Source organism: Mastigoproctus giganteus, chromosome 9, assembly GCF_048544385.1.
Source record: "Mastigoproctus giganteus isolate SK-2022 chromosome 9, ASM4854438v1, whole genome shotgun sequence".
In the NCBI taxonomy this organism is placed as follows: Eukaryota; Metazoa; Arthropoda; class Arachnida; order Uropygi; family Thelyphonidae; genus Mastigoproctus; species Mastigoproctus giganteus.
In genome coordinates this window covers 50,305,869-50,323,507 of record NC_143583.1, presented here as the reverse complement: position 1 = coordinate 50,323,507, position 17,639 = coordinate 50,305,869, and the positions used below count along the sequence as shown (strand labels likewise).

General features: G+C 36.7%; 2 protein-coding genes across 6 annotated transcripts in view; one reads left to right on the top strand and one right to left on the bottom strand.

Annotated features, from left to right (window-relative positions):
- The window catches only part of LOC150080211 (protein timeless homolog), a 734,420-nt gene that overhangs the window by 432,239 nt on the left and 284,542 nt on the right, over positions 1–17,639 (bottom strand). The gene's annotated exons all lie outside the window — the stretch shown is intronic.
- Positions 1–17,639, top strand: part of LOC150080212 (uncharacterized) — a 350,995-nt gene that overhangs the window by 259,546 nt on the left and 73,810 nt on the right. For 3 of the 5 annotated variants that reach the window (XM_090381608.1, XM_090381609.1, XM_090381610.1), the window contains one exon: positions 2,092–2,176. The gene's annotated coding sequence lies outside the window, so the exon portion shown is untranslated. Of the gene's footprint in view, positions 1–2,091; positions 2,177–4,358; positions 4,461–6,788; positions 6,842–17,639 lie in introns of those variants that run through there. The other 2 variants (XM_090381611.1, XM_090381612.1) reach the window with 2 other exon arrangements.

The window sequence follows — 17,639 nt, the reverse complement described above, 5'->3', positions numbered from 1 at the left end:
TGGGAACCAAAGAAAAGTATCACATTCTTCGTATTTAAAATATTCTTTTAGTGGCATGGAACTTGGTTAAATAACAAGCACTTAAACCTGTGTGGAATGTAATATACCTTTAATTTTTTAAAGAATTACAGATTATTCTCAGACGATTCGTGGTACTTCCTGTACAACTCCTTCATTACCAGTAAAGACAGCAGAACCGGTAAGTTGTGGTGACTTTATTTAAATAAAGTTAATTTGATTACACATTTCCTAAATCTTAGAGAAACCTAAGCAATAAAGAAATGTATAATCAAATTAAGTCACTCACCATAATTTACCGGTTTTGCTGTGTTTATAGTCACTGAAGAAGGCGGTACAGGAAGTACCACGAAACGTCTGAGAATAATTTGTAATTCTTCAAGAAATTAAAGGTAAATTACACTCCGCGCAGGGTGCTCATTATTTTACTAATTTACAATTCTTAGTCCTCTCCAGATTGTGATTCAACGTCGATTGGTGTCTAACTATCTTCAATACGAAAGACCTGTACTATCAAATACTGCATTAAAGAATTTTTATGGGCATTTTTTCGCAATATGGTTGGTCGAACGATCTCAGGCTAGGGTCGCATTTCCTTCCGCCCCCATAAACTCGGCTGTTTTGTCCAGCAAACAGAAAATCGACCTCTGAATACTGACGCCCCATAGCCTTAGTTGCTCTGGCACTTAACACACAACATACTAACTAACCAAACTATAAACAGACTTTCTGGTAGAAATTTGATTCCAGAATGTCGGTAGATGACATGACGAAGATAGGAGAACACTCTCTTCTTGCAAACAAATTTAAGCAAACAAATCTCGATTTTTTTTGTCACCAAGTTGATGGAATAAAATGGGTGCAATATCTGAACGATATGGAAAAAAAGTTTTATTTTTATATCCAGAAAGGTTCCTAGTGGAAGAGGATATGTAGATACCCTCCCCCCAAATCTTTGTACACACAGAGGGAGAGACAATATTTATTAGGTCGTTATTTTATAATGTACAGTAATAAAGAGAGCATTGTCTTAATAGCTGCAAATAATATGTTGAAATTCAATGGCATATTGCTGAAACCATACACAACAAAAATAACTTGTTGCAATTAATTCCCTGCGCATTTGTAAAATGAATTACAATTCAGGCATATGACTTCAGTCACAAATACAATGTTATTTAAACAGAAAATTATTACGTTATAGAAAAAAAGTAGATAATTAAACTGACATTTTTGTAGGGAATTTGAATAGTGCTAATTACATTTTTCGATCCAAAGAGGATTAAGAAATTAATGCGGGCAAAGGTTTTGCTTTTACTCTCATTAAAGGAAATTTACCTTTAAACTATAGCAAAGAACACCTCGGAGAGAAATCATGATAACGAAGTGGGTAATCGTCTAAAGTCGTTAACTACATGTCGGATGCATGTGTTACAATCAGGCAGCAAAAGGGAAAAATGTACCATTTTACCATTTCCTATTCTTAATTAATTTAACAATAGGATTACGTGCTGACTCCAAGTTTTGACTAACATTAGTACTTCACACAATTTGCATCCAAGAGGGACTAATTAAATATATTACAGCTCACGACGTTGTAATGTTTTCCTAAAGGGACCAAAATGCGTTGTGCGTAACTTCATTATCGATTATGTAAATAATTGTCTAACAAAGTTAAATAATCCTTATAAAGTATTCTTTGAAATTTTTAACAATTTTCAACACTACTACAAATCGGAGTGTAAAAAAACGCAGACTGTACTGGAAACAGCGTCTCCTGAGTTTTTTATATCCCTCTTATCCCTTTTCTCTTCGCAAATAGGTTACTTATTTTTCGTTTAAGTATGACATTTTTACATATTCAAAGTGTTTCTACCATCATGGAATAAGATCATTTAAGAATACATTCTCTTGGCAATAAAATCACATTTTCTTTTTTTTTATATTCACTAGATTCCAATGGAACTTAAAATTCAATTCAGAAATATGTTGTGTAAGGCAGCTTTCTGAAATTTGTTATTTTAGAAAGCCATCGTGCGTAATCCATAATAACCTTCGTAACTTTATCTATAGACGTAGGAAGTCAAAGGGCATCGAACACGAAGTAAACAAGTGGAAAACAAGAAATCAAAGCCAGCAGGGCACTGCAGCACCAAAAGTAAGATGATTTTTTTTTTGTATTCACTCTTAAAAATTTTATGATAATTGCATTGTTTATATATTTCATTTTTATGTTATTTTTTATGTTCGTTTTTTTTTTGAAGAGAGGGAAAAAAACTATATATGTCCACTAACAGCTCTTGAGATAGCAATGGTGGACCACTGTAGATTAACAAATCAGATTTGGTTAGTTACAGACCGAGAGAGAAGTAAAAAAAAAAAAAATAAATGCTAGTTAATTCACAGAAACATCATTATAAAAATCATTTGGAGGATTATAAAGTGGGGCAATTAAATCAAGGCAAACCATCACTCAATGTTTTTTTTTTTTTTTTTTTTTCATTTAAATCCTGTATATACAGTATATTCATACAGGTATTAAAATAATAATTTACATCTTCTATATCTGAGGTATGCATACATAGGCCGATCTGTACTTTATCCGGACTGAAAACCATTGAATAACTCACGAGAAAAAAACTATATTTCCTCAGCCCGAGACCTGAAGAGAGTTTTGCCAGTATCGGATGGGATTTGAATCCGAACCTCTCCAAAGGAGGGACTTGGCAAATGCTGTCAAAAATTAAATAACCGAATCTGATAAATGTATATATTTAATAAATGCAACTGTTGGAAAATACTGAAAACACTTTTTTTTTGTTGTATCTCAAATATATGGAGAAAAGAAAGTAATGCACACTGTCAACTTTCAGTCGATTATAGATCCCTCTGCTGTTGGACTGTTTATATCACGGCAGTCAACTTGTTTTAATCCACGTATCCCTTCACAATACATTTTGGAAAACCTTCATATTGGAGATGTACTGTCATCAAATAATAGTGGACTCATGTTTCTGAAAGATGTTCTCAGGTTTCGGGAGCTAAACTGAATTCCCTTTACAACGAATAGGTAATGTACGCATTGCATTACATTTTGTGAGAATTCGATCATCAAATGACGTACCTCTGGGGATTAAAATCTTTTCCAGGGTATTCAAGAAAAAAAAAGCGTTTACCAAAATCTCGCCATGTGATGGGCAGCCGTGAGGCCTGAAATTTTGAAAACGACCAGGAGGGAGGGAGGGAGAGAGAGGTGTGAAATCGGAAATGCTCCAAAAGCCTCAACACAGCCCAACAAAATTTATCGAACTCTACCTTCTCGAGTAATTCTTGAAACATACTTTCATTTATACAGATTTCTATAAGTGGAGGAACCAGAGGCAGCAAAGATTTCGTAATTGGTCTTAAAAGCTTACCAGGGACCAAGGAAACATACGCTAAAAATTTGGTGGGTCGATCTGACTTTTCCTTCTTCAGTAATGCTCGAACATCCGCAGCCAATATAGGTTTCTGTAGAGGGTGCTATCGAATCGGAATTTATCTTAACTTTCAGGAACTAAGAGAACACATGCAAAATGTTTCTTGTGACTCGGACATTTCCTTGTCGAGTAACGATAAAACATTCAAAACATACAACTTATATATAAAGATAACTCGAAATTTTACTGGGAAGGGGTGTATCCGAATTTCTTGATACGATTTGGTAGAGAGAGAGATATTACTGTTTTGGCCGTTGTAGTAGCATAAGAATTTTTAGAATTTATTGGGTCAGGAGGGTGAAAAATTAGTTTCAGGACAATGAAACACCAGTGGACCTGCCTCAGTGTAAATTGCCGTGGGGTGAGGCCTTGGAAGCGTTTTTACTAAATTTTTTACGAAATTGGGAAAACAAAAGTGCGGCTAACACGTGAAACAGTTTTGAAAATATGGCGAATATGTAGAATACATGAGACCCACACTATGACGAGCATTAAGCAGTTATAGAAGAGAAGGGGTAGTACAATAATATAAAATAAAATACACTTTTAAAGAATAAACAATTTTTAATTAATTAGTAAATAAATGGCTTTTTGTATAAGGCGCAGTGAGTTAAATAAAAATTAATGTAATAGTATGAGGTTACAAGAATTACAAATAATAGCATAGAAAAGATAGAAAGAATATATAAATTAATTATAAATAAATGCATATATATATATATATATTCCAGGTATATATATTCCAGGCATTCAACACATTTTCCTGATTATAATTTCACTAATAAATTTTAAAATCACAAAATGTTACTTCATCGGATTTCTTTCTTTCCAGATGGTATCATAGCAGGCAGCGTGAAAAAAAGTTATAGGAACTATACAAAAAAAAAAATTTCATGTTAGCTGTACCCTGACCCTAACACAGAAGAATTTTAAAGAAGTCCTTTATTTGAATAACAAACGAAGGTAAAATTATTTTAAATATTCATTCTGATGGAGATCTATAATCATTCTAAGAAGACATTCTGCAGTTCGATGAAATGTTATTAATAGAGGAATACGGTTTCTTGCACGAGTTGGTGACTTGCGGTGGAATATTAACAAAGAAACTGAATGGGAATCCACACCGAAAAACTTCAGATTAAAGTCTTGGAGTGTTCATCTTTTGTAGAATTCGATAAAAAAGAAATATTTCATTTTATTTTATCCAAAAAAAAAAAAAAAAAACACTTTCTGGCTGCACAAGATGAACATTCTTGTTAAAATACGAGAAGCAACGACTCTCAGTAAAAGATAACGCATTAAGGCCATCCAGAAGTAAAGTACGCGGAAATTAGATTCTATGTGCAAGACTCCATTTCCTCAATGACAAGCAATTTCCGAATTCATTTCATGGCCAGCCGCGCTCTCATTGCTACATGTCTAAATACAATTTACAACTCCATCACTGAAGATTCACAAAACAACGTGAAGTAGTAGGACAGCGTTTTTCTTTTAGAGACGATAATGAAGACATCAAAACTAGTTCGTACCAAACACAGTCGTGTGAAGATGGGGAATAGGAGGGGCATGATTTGGAGAGTGAAGCAGCAGCATCTGTCGCTATTATAATTCTCCTAGCCGAGAACTCCTTGGTGATACATGACAAAAACACCGTAAATTCTATTCGACATCGTCCGAGACCACGTCATGGGTTTCGCAGACGGAGAATAGACAGAATGGGTTTGCTTATCGGACTGTACAAATTGATGCACTACAGATTTGGGAATGTGTGCGCGCGTGCGAGCGGGCTTTCGCCGCGTGGTTGGAAGCGTCACAGATGAAGGAGCTATCGTAATGCAATCTTAGATGGATATCACGAATAAGAAACGAGGCAAACTTTTTTTTTTCTTTCTAGCGAAAGCGGTTGCTCGCGAAATGTTATTCTTAGGAACTTTCGCAGACTAATGACTGATTCAATGCGAACTAACAATTTCGTTTAAAAGTGGCATCGAGAAAGAAATACAGCAAAGATACTTACAAAATCACTTGCGTTCTTAGAATTTCTCAGACACCTTCACCAAAATTCACGAGACGGTTTTTTTTAATATAAGCGCGAAAATTTTCTTCAAAAATAAAATAAATGTGAAAATATAGATGTTTATGGACAAATCTGACGTCTTTGTAAGCGTAGTTTTCTTCTAGAGATCTGCAAGCCTGGCGCATAAACTATTAAAAGTATTGCAAACAAGTAATACACACTTTGTAAAAAAATATTAAACTTGTTTGGAAGAAATATGAAGACAGTACTTTCAATTATGCAAAAAGGGACATATACTACAAACAAACTGAAATGTTACAGCGCCGGTTCTAAAAATCAATTAAAAGGGCTGTGAAGAGTTTCTTTCAAATATTTCTAAAAATACAAAGGATGTCATTTCTTTTAATGTGTGTGGATGGGAAGTGCGGGAAGGAAACGTTAGGAATTGCAATCTTTCAACCTGATAATTGTAAGCACTTATGACCTATAGAAACAGCATAAAAGTACAGCCCTGTTCTCTTCCTAATCCTCGCGGCTAGCACAGTCATTACTAGTACTATTCTTCCACATAATATGGAGAAAGCATGAATTCGAATTTCATCGAGTCGGGACATATTTTTATGGCTTTTATGATTTCTTCCCCCCCCCATTTTTATCGTGGCAGAGATGTCGGTCTCGATCGAGGGTTGCATGGGTTTAGCCCAGTGGTTTTCAACCTTTTTTTTAATAACGGCACCCCTACTCAGTTTTCTGCCCGTTAGATCCGATTCTCTTTCTGTGTGTGTGTGTGTGTGTGTATATATATATATATATAATATCAAAAAATATGTTTTATGATAGTTATTACAATAATATAATTATATATACAGTATACAATAATTTTATCTTTTATATACTAAACATCAATTATAGATCACCACAAAATTAAAAAGATACTGTACACTTTTTATAATGAAATAAACATATAAATTTTTAAAAAATAATGTTTAATTAACTTAAACCCAAATTACGTGGCACCCCTCGAATGTTGTTGCGGCATCCTAAGGTGCCGCGGAACCTCGGTTGAAAACCACTGCTTTAGCCTCTTGAAAACAAAGGTTTTTCATCACGCACAAAAACAGAAAAACCAATCATGAAATACGAGAGTTGATGAAGTTGCTCTAGCTCTAATATTGAAATAATTATCTTCAAGTTCTTTTGAAATAAGTATCATGTCTCTAATGTACAATGCATGAAATTACAGATCACTCATAATAATACTTTTATCGTTGCAGGTGTGCAACTGACTGAAGGAGTATTACCTCTGTAAGAAATGGAGGAAACTGAGGTTAGAACTGTTATCAAATATTTTGTTGATAGCTTCAGATGCGTCATTTTGCAGCTATAGTTTTCAGCTTCAGATGCGTAATTTTAATTGGTAATTCATCCACCAGATTTAGCCCAAAGTGACTTTCATGTATTCCCAAATCTAAAAAAAAATACCTTCGGGAGCAAGAAATTTGAAGATGATTCTGCTGTGATGGATGCTGTGGACGCCTGGTTGGATAGCCAACCAGAATTTTTTTTTTTTTTTTTTTGCAAAAAGGAATTGAAGCATCGTTGGGAAAGTGTATTAGTGTTGCAGGAGACTAAGTTGAAAAATAAAAATACCTTTGTTTTTGCTCACTATTATTTCTACCTGAGGGGAAGAGCAACTTGATCATCTCTCGTACACGCCTTAGCTGCCTTGTCTCTAGAAAAATCAATCATCCTTCACTTGCATATACGTGTGTTAGTGGGGAGAATGATTATTATAATCTTTATTTTTACTTTCTTTCCTTGACAACTGAAACAGTCGCTAGCGAGTCAACAGACGGATAAAAAAGAAATGCTTCAGGATAAGCCGAGGAGCGCTTGTTCATTTTTATGATTTCTTATCTAAAACATCCCTCGTGTAGTGGATTCGATACTTATTGTTCTCTTTATTTTACACCAAGGTAACTAAAGCCATGAGAATTCAGCGCATTGTGGCTATAAATTATGGGTATTCTGTTGGTTTGCGTGTTTCCTCGATGGAAAAACGGTTTCCGGGAGGGGGGGCCATAACAACAAATCAGTTTGTTCTTACGGTAGAAAAGGATAAGTACAGCAACCCTTTACAGCCAGGCGCTAGAATTTTACATGATAAATGCATATTTATTAAAACACAAAACAGAGAATAATTAACAAGATAGTATTAGTAATATGATGCAAAGAAGTAAGGTTTATACAGCACCAGCAGAAAAAAAAAATCTTAATTTGCCCATTCCTGTCAATAATTTGTAGTCTTTTAAACACATCAGGTGGAAAACACCTGACTCCGAGACCCGTCGATGATTTGGGGGATTTTTTGGGGTCTTTTTCACAACGTGACTAAGTTAGTCGGTGTCAGGCGAGAGTAGCGCGATTTTTTTCTCAAGGAAACTCGAGTTTTTCGTCCAGCAAAACAGAAAATCGACTTCAGAACACACACAATTTACAGATAGTATACATGGAGCAATATGGCCTTAGTCGCTGATGCTCGTAAAACCCTACAACAACTGACTAAATGAAAATTATCGTACAGGTATTTTGCAACCATCCTTTTCCAACTTAAATTTATATCCTCGTGTGCATATCACTGAGAAAGCGTACGTTAATATGTAGGTTGATGGAATAAAATGGGTGAAATATCTGAATGATATGGGAAAAAAGTTTTATTTTTATATCCAGGAAGGTTCCCAGTGGAAGAGGATATGTATATGCCCCCCCCCCCGAATCTTTGTACACACAGAGGGAGAGACTATTTATTAGGACGTTATTTCTAATGTACAGTAATAAAGAGAGCATTGTCTTAATAGCTGCAAATAATATTTTAAAATTCAGTAGCATATTGCTGAAAACCACACACAACAAAAATAACTTGTTGCAATTAATTTCCTACGCATTTGTAAAATGAATTAGCTGTTATTAAAATTAAAGTTAAGTAGCAATTTAGTTAATTAGTAATTTAAAGGAGAGTGTGGTTACAAAAAAAGCACACAACCCTCGCCCGAAATTGACTAATTCGACCACGGTGTTAAAAAAAAAAAAAAAAGCCTAAAAATTCCCGATGCCTCGACGGAACTCGAACCGCTTATCTCACTACGAAACTTACCATTTGGCCACATGAGTTAAAAGGAAAATTAAAAATACATGAAGGACCGTAAAATAAAAACAAAAAAAAACCCCTCAAATTCTCACTCCTCTGAAAAAAAAAAAAAAACACTTCTCTCCAACACGGTTCGTTCGTCATTACGTCAACTACAGTCATATTAAAGCACATGCAGATTATCAAAAGAAACAGTCCTAATATTGGACATTCATTAAACATTAAGTTGATTCAAATTGTGAGTCTGAAGAGAACATTATTTAAAGTGAATTTACTTCCCATGATGTATTTAATTAAAGTGCGCGAGTGGGAAATTTGATACGATTCAGCCGCTAAGAAGCCGAGAAGTTGGCAGGCAATTCGTTATTAAAGACATTAAACTGTGAATGCTGCAGAAATCATTCAACAGCTAATTTTTAACCATAGGTCAGGAGGTAAGTTTCGTAATGAGATAAGCTATGCTATTAAAATTGTCTTGTTAATAACACATTCAAATTCCGTCGGAGACATCAATATAAGGTGTAGTACGTTCTTCGCCGTTTTTTCTTTTTTTTTAAGTTTTAAATTCTTTAAAATGTATATTCCGTACTAGCACACAGTTTGGACTGGTGAATTATGATTAACCCTTTGCCTTCGTGGGTAGCACAGCTGATATAATCATTGTCCTGCTCCCGCCGGGTAGAAAAGACCTGAGTTCCAATCCCGACGCGAGAATTTTTTATGGCACTTTGTCACGACGTAGTCAGTATCAGCGACGGTAGCATGGTTTTATTTCTCCCGAAAACTCAGATTTTTCGTCCAGAAAGCAACTACAGAATACGCACAATTTACAGATATATTATATACAGATATATTAACCCTACAACAACTATGACCAATCTTCGAGGGTGGCAGTGGTTAAGATCGAGGTCCTTCCACATCGTATGGAAAAGGCCCAGGGTTTGAGGGTTTTCATCCAGAAAACATACGACTAGACAACAGGAAATTCACGCAATACACTGGCTCTTCATAATCTTGATTTGATTTGTTTCGAAAACAAACAACAACATGACCAAAAAATAGTCGATGCACTAAAAGTCTCAAACTTTTGGTGAATCAACTATTTTCCACCCGTTGTGGGGAGGACGGTATTAATATCCACATGGTATCAGCGTAACGATTTTCAATTGCTTTAAGTCTCGTTTTCACAGGAATACTAAAGTAGCTTTGCTGTTTTTTTTTTTGTTTTTTTTTTTAGTTAATTGTTGGCGCATCGGCTTCTGTGGCCATAATGCACCTCCCAAGGTTTTTTGCAGTACTCTGATCCAAGCCCGAGGCGAGATTCGAACCCGCGACCTTTGGGTTGCCAGGCAGGCACTTTACCCACCCGGTTAGCCCGGTCGGCAAGTATCTTTGCATCGCAAGATATACCACATGTGCCATCAATAGCAAAGCCAGTAATCGACAGCAGAAATATTATGTGCTGTAGGTTGTTGTTGTTATTTGGTTTTTAGGAGCATTAACAACTAAGGCCATATTCCTCCGGGGATATGCGGTGGTCATTTCTTGACCTTTCCGCATCCTCCGTATTTGGTGGTCACGGGCTCGAACCCCGGTCTGATCAAGAAGCGTGTTCTACGCACTGCTGCTCTTTCCCACCTGGCTACGGAGGCGCCATGTGTGTGCTGTAGGTTTGACTAGTTAAAATTATTAGCGCTAGAGTTGATATAGTTCTTAAAATTCGCTCTTCTTCAGAAAAAAAAAAAAAAAAAAAAACTAATAATCGACCATTCTTCTTCCATGAGTGAAAACCTTTCACTTCTTAGGTATAATAAAGTTTCTCTAATCCCATACAGTTTATCCCCCCCACCTCCGATGACATTCATTGCATCGTACGAGAGTGCCTTATAATCACTCATCTCATACGGCATGATACAGCAGGCGGACCATGGCGGGGGAACTCTGTCTGGTTCAAAAAAAAAAAAAAAAAAAAAAAAAAAAAATCCTCCAATAGCCAATGTTTCTTTTCTTCCAAGTGATGAAAGAAATTTACACATTCGTCGAATCTCGCATTCAGCAATATCGTGCATGTGCAATATGAACTCAATATTTAAATGTTCAGTCTATATTGATTAAAGGGGTTATACTTCAACGACAAACGACCAATGTCTAATTACATAAGATAAATCTTCTGGGTCACAAGAATAATAAAATATCACATTAAGTAATAAAAATATTTCAAAGGCATACTAATAATACTCAAGTAAACACAAATATACGGCACACGCATCTTTTATATATAGAAGGACCTCAAGTCAATTTTATACAAGAAACTACAGAAATCACAAATTAGTCTTTACGAAATAGTACTTATCACATGTCGTGAAGGATTTTCAACCAGTTGTCTTGGAGTTGCACTACAAATAAACATTACTTCTAATAAAAGTGTATGCTATTTATTTGTAAATTGGCAAAAATCGTGTTTGGTAGTTGTTGGCGCATCGGCTTCTGTGGCCATATTGCACCTCCCAAGGTTTTTGCAGTACTTTGATCCAAGCCCGAGGCGAGAATCGAACTCGCGACCTTTGGGTTGCCGGGCAGGTACTTTACCCACTCGGCTAGCCCGGTCGCCCCAAAAATCGTGTAAAAATATATATAATGTGAATCTCTTTAATACACATGTACAGTATTTAATTAACAGCAATATCATGTCAAGCAGGCAAACATATTGCTTAAATAGTGCACAATGAAAAATTTGCTATTAAATTTACACTGCCCTACCAAAAGCTTTCCGACATTAACGCGTTGCAAAATACGAGTTTTAATGAACAAATTAATAAAGTGTTTCTACATCACTTTTGGTCCCAGTGCCAACTGTTATATTAGGAACATGCAAGAATTACCTCATTTACCAATGTGTATTATGTCCATGAATTGCATGTGTTTTCTGGATGAAAAACCCGAGTTTCTGGGAGAAAAAACGATCAACTGTCTGAGATCAACTATCTCAGCCATACTGTGAAAAAGGCCCATTAAAATTAATCACGTCATCGACAGAACTCAGGTCTTTTCCACCCGATGTGGGGAGGACGACAATTCTACCAACGGTGCTTTTGAGGGCACCCTCAAAAGCATTCGATCGGACTCAGGTCTGGGGTTCGGGCTTGCCAGGCAAGTTTAGGACTTCCTTTTCCTCTAACCATATTTTTACACTGCTCATTGTATGCAATGTAGCATTATCCTGCCAAAACATGGATGATACATTTCCACAGAATGCAGCACTATAGAATTCTACAAGATGTTAGTACACAAATCGGCATTAATGATTATTGGCACCAACGTCCCAAGTCTGAACTAGAAGAGGCCTCGCCCTCCGAACTTTATTGTGGATACAATACGCTGGAATGGTCCAAGGAATGATGAGCTAGGCTAATGCAAAATGTATCTGAGTAGCGAAAAGACTATATAGTATGCAGCTACCTTCTTCAAAGATTGCATATTCCTTTTAGTAAATATTTTAGGTCTACCTGGCCCTCAGCCTTCATTGGCTGCGTTCTTCCATATTTTCATTATATAGGCTAAAGGTGACTTTGCGAGCTACAGTCGTGTGGTTGTCGCACGCAATGACAAATTGCGTATAGGGCATCCGACGGTGATGCGTTTTAAAAAAATTCCGTAAGTGCCTTGCCGCGACTCAACATTTGTGAAAAGTGTGCTTTTTTTTTTTTTTTTTGTCTGAACACTTTTAAACTTATTCCTGCTTTGCTTACATGTTCACAACATACTCGCCAACCCAGATTTCCTCCTGGTGGGGCATGGGCATGCCCCACTGACTTATAATTTGCGAGCTACAGTCGTGTGGTTGTCGCACGCAATGACAAATTGCGTATAGGGCATCCGACGGTGATGCGTTTTAAAAAAATTCCGTAAGTGCCTTGCCGCGACTCAACATTTGTGAAAAGTGTGCTTTTTTTTTTTTTTTTGTCTGAACACTTTTAAACTTATTCCTGCTTTGCTTACATGTTCACAACATACTCGCCAACCCAGATTTCCTCCTGGTGGGGCATGGGCATGCCCCACTGACTTATAATGGGGTCGCCTCCTCTATCGACCCCATTTCTTATGTCTTTCTCCCCCCAGTCTTCAGTCTCCTCTCCCTCTCTGCCTGCTCGCCAGCGTATATCCCACAGGTCAAAATTTAATAGCTCCAAATTAATTTCGCCCACATTTCGGTCTTTCAATCTAGCGATCAACCCACGCAAACGTTTTTTTTTTTTTTTTTTTAAGGTCCTTGCCAAATCTCAGGAAACTAGGTGGCAGGGCCTGCCAGAGTAAATAACTATAATACTAGTGTACCTGGTCTGCCTCCACGGGGCGAAGTGTGGGCAACGTCGGGCCTCAGCTGGGGTCCGGCGGCTAAATGGCCAGAAGAACAACGGTACACAACATCACACACCTCAAGATCCATATACTTTTAAATCCCTGGCCTTTACAGTGAACTGTATCACACCACAATGTAAACTACGCGGAGATGGGAGAAACCCCTGGTGCCGTTTGACCCTAAACACACTTTACACTTCACTTCACTTTACCATTCACTGCATTAAAAATGGGAGTGTTCAAATTCCTCTGGAAGGTATTAGAACCCAGTTCCTTTCTTATAATTTTTTTTTTTCCACACTTCGAGAAATCCTCTTTTATTTATTTATTTTTGGAGTTTAATGAAACAGTACAACGTTTGCTTCTGTTTTTTTTAAATTAATTTTCGTAAAATTGGAATATTCATAATACATACTTGCCTGTTTATTTTTTGCTGCAATTTTTATAAAGTGCAAATATTACGCTCTACATCTAAACTGAATGAACAATTCTAGAAATTTATTCCATTAAACGGGGAGTATTTTGCTTAATTTTGAGTGCATACAGCTATAGAACTACTGATTACAACTTTGTGTACACGGAAACAGAAGTTGCATGAAAAGTAATATACGATGAAGTGGCACCTAATTCCATAAGAAAAGGTCTCGCGGAATGCTTAAATATTAGAAGGGGAAGAAGTTGCTTAATTATCAGTTTAGCTTCTGGAAATCTTAAAATTTCATCTGTTCATTAATGATTGTTATATATATAGCCAGCAATCTGCAACAAGTGCCAAGAGACTACTAATCGGATACATTATCACATTACCCATGATGCTGGGAGGAAAATATTAGATTCACGAGATAACATTCCTGCTGGCTACAGCCAACTTTCCCTAGTGGACAGCAGACGGATGGAGTCTAATGTAGAAACGTCATGCTTGGAGGAAAATTACTCTACGCCGAATGTTCTGGGAAACATCTCAATAAAGATGAGCAGTTGGAAAGCCTCAAAATAATGCTGTCAATACTTGTCTATAGGTTCACAGCACGCGCATGCCAGCAGAAGATAGAATAATCTTTCTAGAATATTGTATCACACATGGAGCAGATTTTCTCCATATGGGATATGACCACCAAGTGGCTCAATAAAGTTTATATCTCCATGGATTTAAACATTATTAAACATTAATGTTTAAATCTCCATGGGAGATGTTTAGTCTCAGTTTTATGCTCCTCAACCAAGATTGGACACATCTGGCTGTGTATAATGGAATATCATCTTGAAACATGGCATCATTTGTGGGAAACAATGTTTGCGACATGGGATGAACCTGGGCACCCAGAATATCAAGATAATCAACGGCAGTAATTCGCCCATTCAGGGTGATGAGAAGTCCTAAAGAATACCAAGATGTCACTGTTAAAACCATTGTTCCTCTCCCTCCTCCATGTTTGACGGTCGGCACAAAACTCATGATGCGCTTTCTTTGGATTACTGCGCGTGGTGGTAGACGGCTGTCTTCTAATTTCTCCACTAAGTCCACACTTAGTTTTTTATCCTACTCCTTTCTTCTTGTATATTTACGACCTTCTTCCATTGACTGGAAATCTTATCGATAGTTCTGCTGATGATAGCACAATGCATTCCACCTTCCAATTTGAGAAACTTTGTCCTTCACAAACAGCTTCCCCTTCTCGAATATCCACCAAAATTCCTTAAATGCTGATCTGCGTGTAATTCTCCAGTGGGGAAAAGACAACTTAATTAATTTCAATCCTTCTAAAACTCGAAAGAAGAATTCTGCTCCTGTGCTTATCTTCGACGAAACTCCGATTTCTAGACATCATCCCATACCTCTATTAGGCATATATCTTACTTCTAATCTCTCTCTCTCTCTTGGAATAAGTATATATCACAAATATTGCTTCCTCTGCATTTAAAAAATCGGCGAGAGGGCTTTCGCTCTCGGCGTTACTTTTCTTCTAAACAGCTACTCACTCTGTACAAATATCAAATCTGTTCTACCATGGAATACTGTTCCTACTTCTGGGGAGTTGCCCCCATAACGTCTCTCAGGCTTCATTCGAAAGAGGGCAGTTAGATTAATTAATGAACCATCTCTAACAAAGTCTCTCCACTCTCTCATAGACGTTTTGTTTCAGCTGCAAGCCTTTTCTATGGATACTTCCATGGGCACTGTTCTTCTGAATTAGCTTCTATAATTCCCCTTCGCTCTTTCAAACCAGTCTGAACACATGCCGTAACCAGTCAGCACCCTTTTTTAATCCCACATCAAACTCACAGAACCAACTTTTCCTCTTCCTCGTTTATTCCTTCAACTTCCGTTTTCTGGAACAATCTCAGTCCACACGTATTTCCTGAAAATTACAGTCTACAGAAATTTAAATTTAATGTCAATAATATATTGTTTCATCATCTCAACCTCCAACCCATGCACGATACCAAGTACTATAAGTTCTAATACCTTTCGTGTTTGGGGTATTCATATATAAAAATATATATATATTCTGAAGGAAGCCGCAAAAGTGGTCATCAAACCTGTAGCTAATGACGCATCCTTCGATTAAGGCAAAGTCCATATAGACTGTAGAATTTTTTTTTTTTTTTTTAACTATTAATTTTACAATGTATTCGTTTTTTTTACTCCTCGACGTTGGCTGGGGGGAAGGGGAGTCAAGGGCAGCTATTTTTCCCGAAATACAAAATTCCAAATCAGAAGGTAAGACGATAAAGATAAGCTGATCCAAAAAGAGTTAGGATCCCCTGATATTTATCAGCTGATCGAAAAAATTATTTTTATTTTATTTTTGGCTGATGCAGCAAAAGCCTAGGGCTTCATTGCACTATATGGCTAATACTAATATTATCTGCTGCTAATGAAAGCCAAATATCCTTCTGCAAGGCTACTGGAAGACAAAAATCCAGATATATTTAATCGTACCTTCAAAGATGAAACATAATTAATTTCATAAAATTAACAAAAATGCAGATTAAACATAAAAATTGCTAATTGCAAATTTATGCTTGCGCAATTGATGTCAAGTGTGCATGCAATGCCTTATTTTTGTACACCAACTTTTCAGCTATGTGATTCGTTCGTTTTATAAAGCTGTCAGCCACAGTCACAAAAAAAAAAAAAAAAAAAGTACGCAAAATCACAAGCAAAGGATTTGGCTCTCCTTCCTTTGACATTTGCTGCTTCTTTATGCACTTGTCAAAATATCGAACTTTTATTTAAAGCTCTTTGTTCGTTAATGCAGTGGGCGGGAGAAGTGTAGAAGAAAAATGGCAGACTTTTTTTTTTTTTTTTTTCCCCCAACAGCGTTGCTGTTCGATTCCATAATGTTTGCGCGACTAATCCCATCTCTGATTGTATTCAGAATCTAAACCACTGATTGTCTCCTGAAATTGCCTAGAACAAAGAAGAAACACAGTGAGCTTATGTCTGAGGAGACGTTTCTTCGCTAGACCGTTAACACACAACAAATAGGGAGAAGGGATAAATTAGATGAAGCAATTATCTCCCGCCTCTACCAGCGTAGAAAGCGGAAGCGAAGGGCTAAGGAATCTTGGGTGAGCGTGATTAATTTTCCATAGCTACCACCACTTGGGCGAAACTGATGAAGCACGAAATTTCCTGAATATGTATATACGGTGTCTAGTGTTTGTTTGTGTATGACAACCACAGACAGCGGAAAGATTTTAATTACTCCCCCGATAACAAGTATAATATATCTCCAATCAAAATTATGGGTTTAATTATTAAAAAAAAAAAAAAAAAAATGAACGAAGCCTTATCTCCATGAATAAAATCTTCAAATCGCTAAGCTTGTTTATTTCTAAAGTCGCGTGCGCTTTTCGATTAATTATGTCAAGATTTAATGCCAGAATGACTAATCTCACGGTGTATCAAATACACAAGCCACAGCAGGGCGTCAGCTACTTACATGAGAAGTGATGATGCTTTATAGTATAAGTTGTAGTCGTATGTTTCTTAATTAGAAATACACGGCTACAGATGGGGCTTAAGAAGGGAAAAGGTATTTTGTGTGTTATCAGATACCCAGTCTAAAACACTGATTGATCCAATATCTTTCTATTTCAGAAGATTAAGGAGAAGTACGGTTGACCTACCTCCCTAAAATCCACTCATGCACACCTTCTCGTTGGTAAGCCCTGTTACGTCAATTTGGTGGCAATGAACGTGTAGAGTGGTTCTCTTCAAGACGCCTGGTCAGCGTGAAGAGGAAAAGACCAAACCCTCCAGCACTTTAAGACACTGGAAAAGTGCTGAAGAGACCTTCATTCTGCAGTAGATTGAAAATGACTGATGATGATTTTTTAATTCGTTTACTCCGGTCTGCGACCTTTCGCTCTATGCTTACACATGTGCTTATTTTTATTGATGGTAGCTTTGACTACCAACCATGGTATTTGAGTCATGAAATACAGGAAATATTTTTTAACTCGAATTGAATCATGCTGACATGAGCAATTGGATAAGTCTGCTATTTTTTTTAAAAACAGATATAAGAATTTCCCAAGTAGCAACATTTTAGCATTGCCATATAACCCGCATTTCTTTTTTTTTTTTTTTTTACTCATGAAATTATCG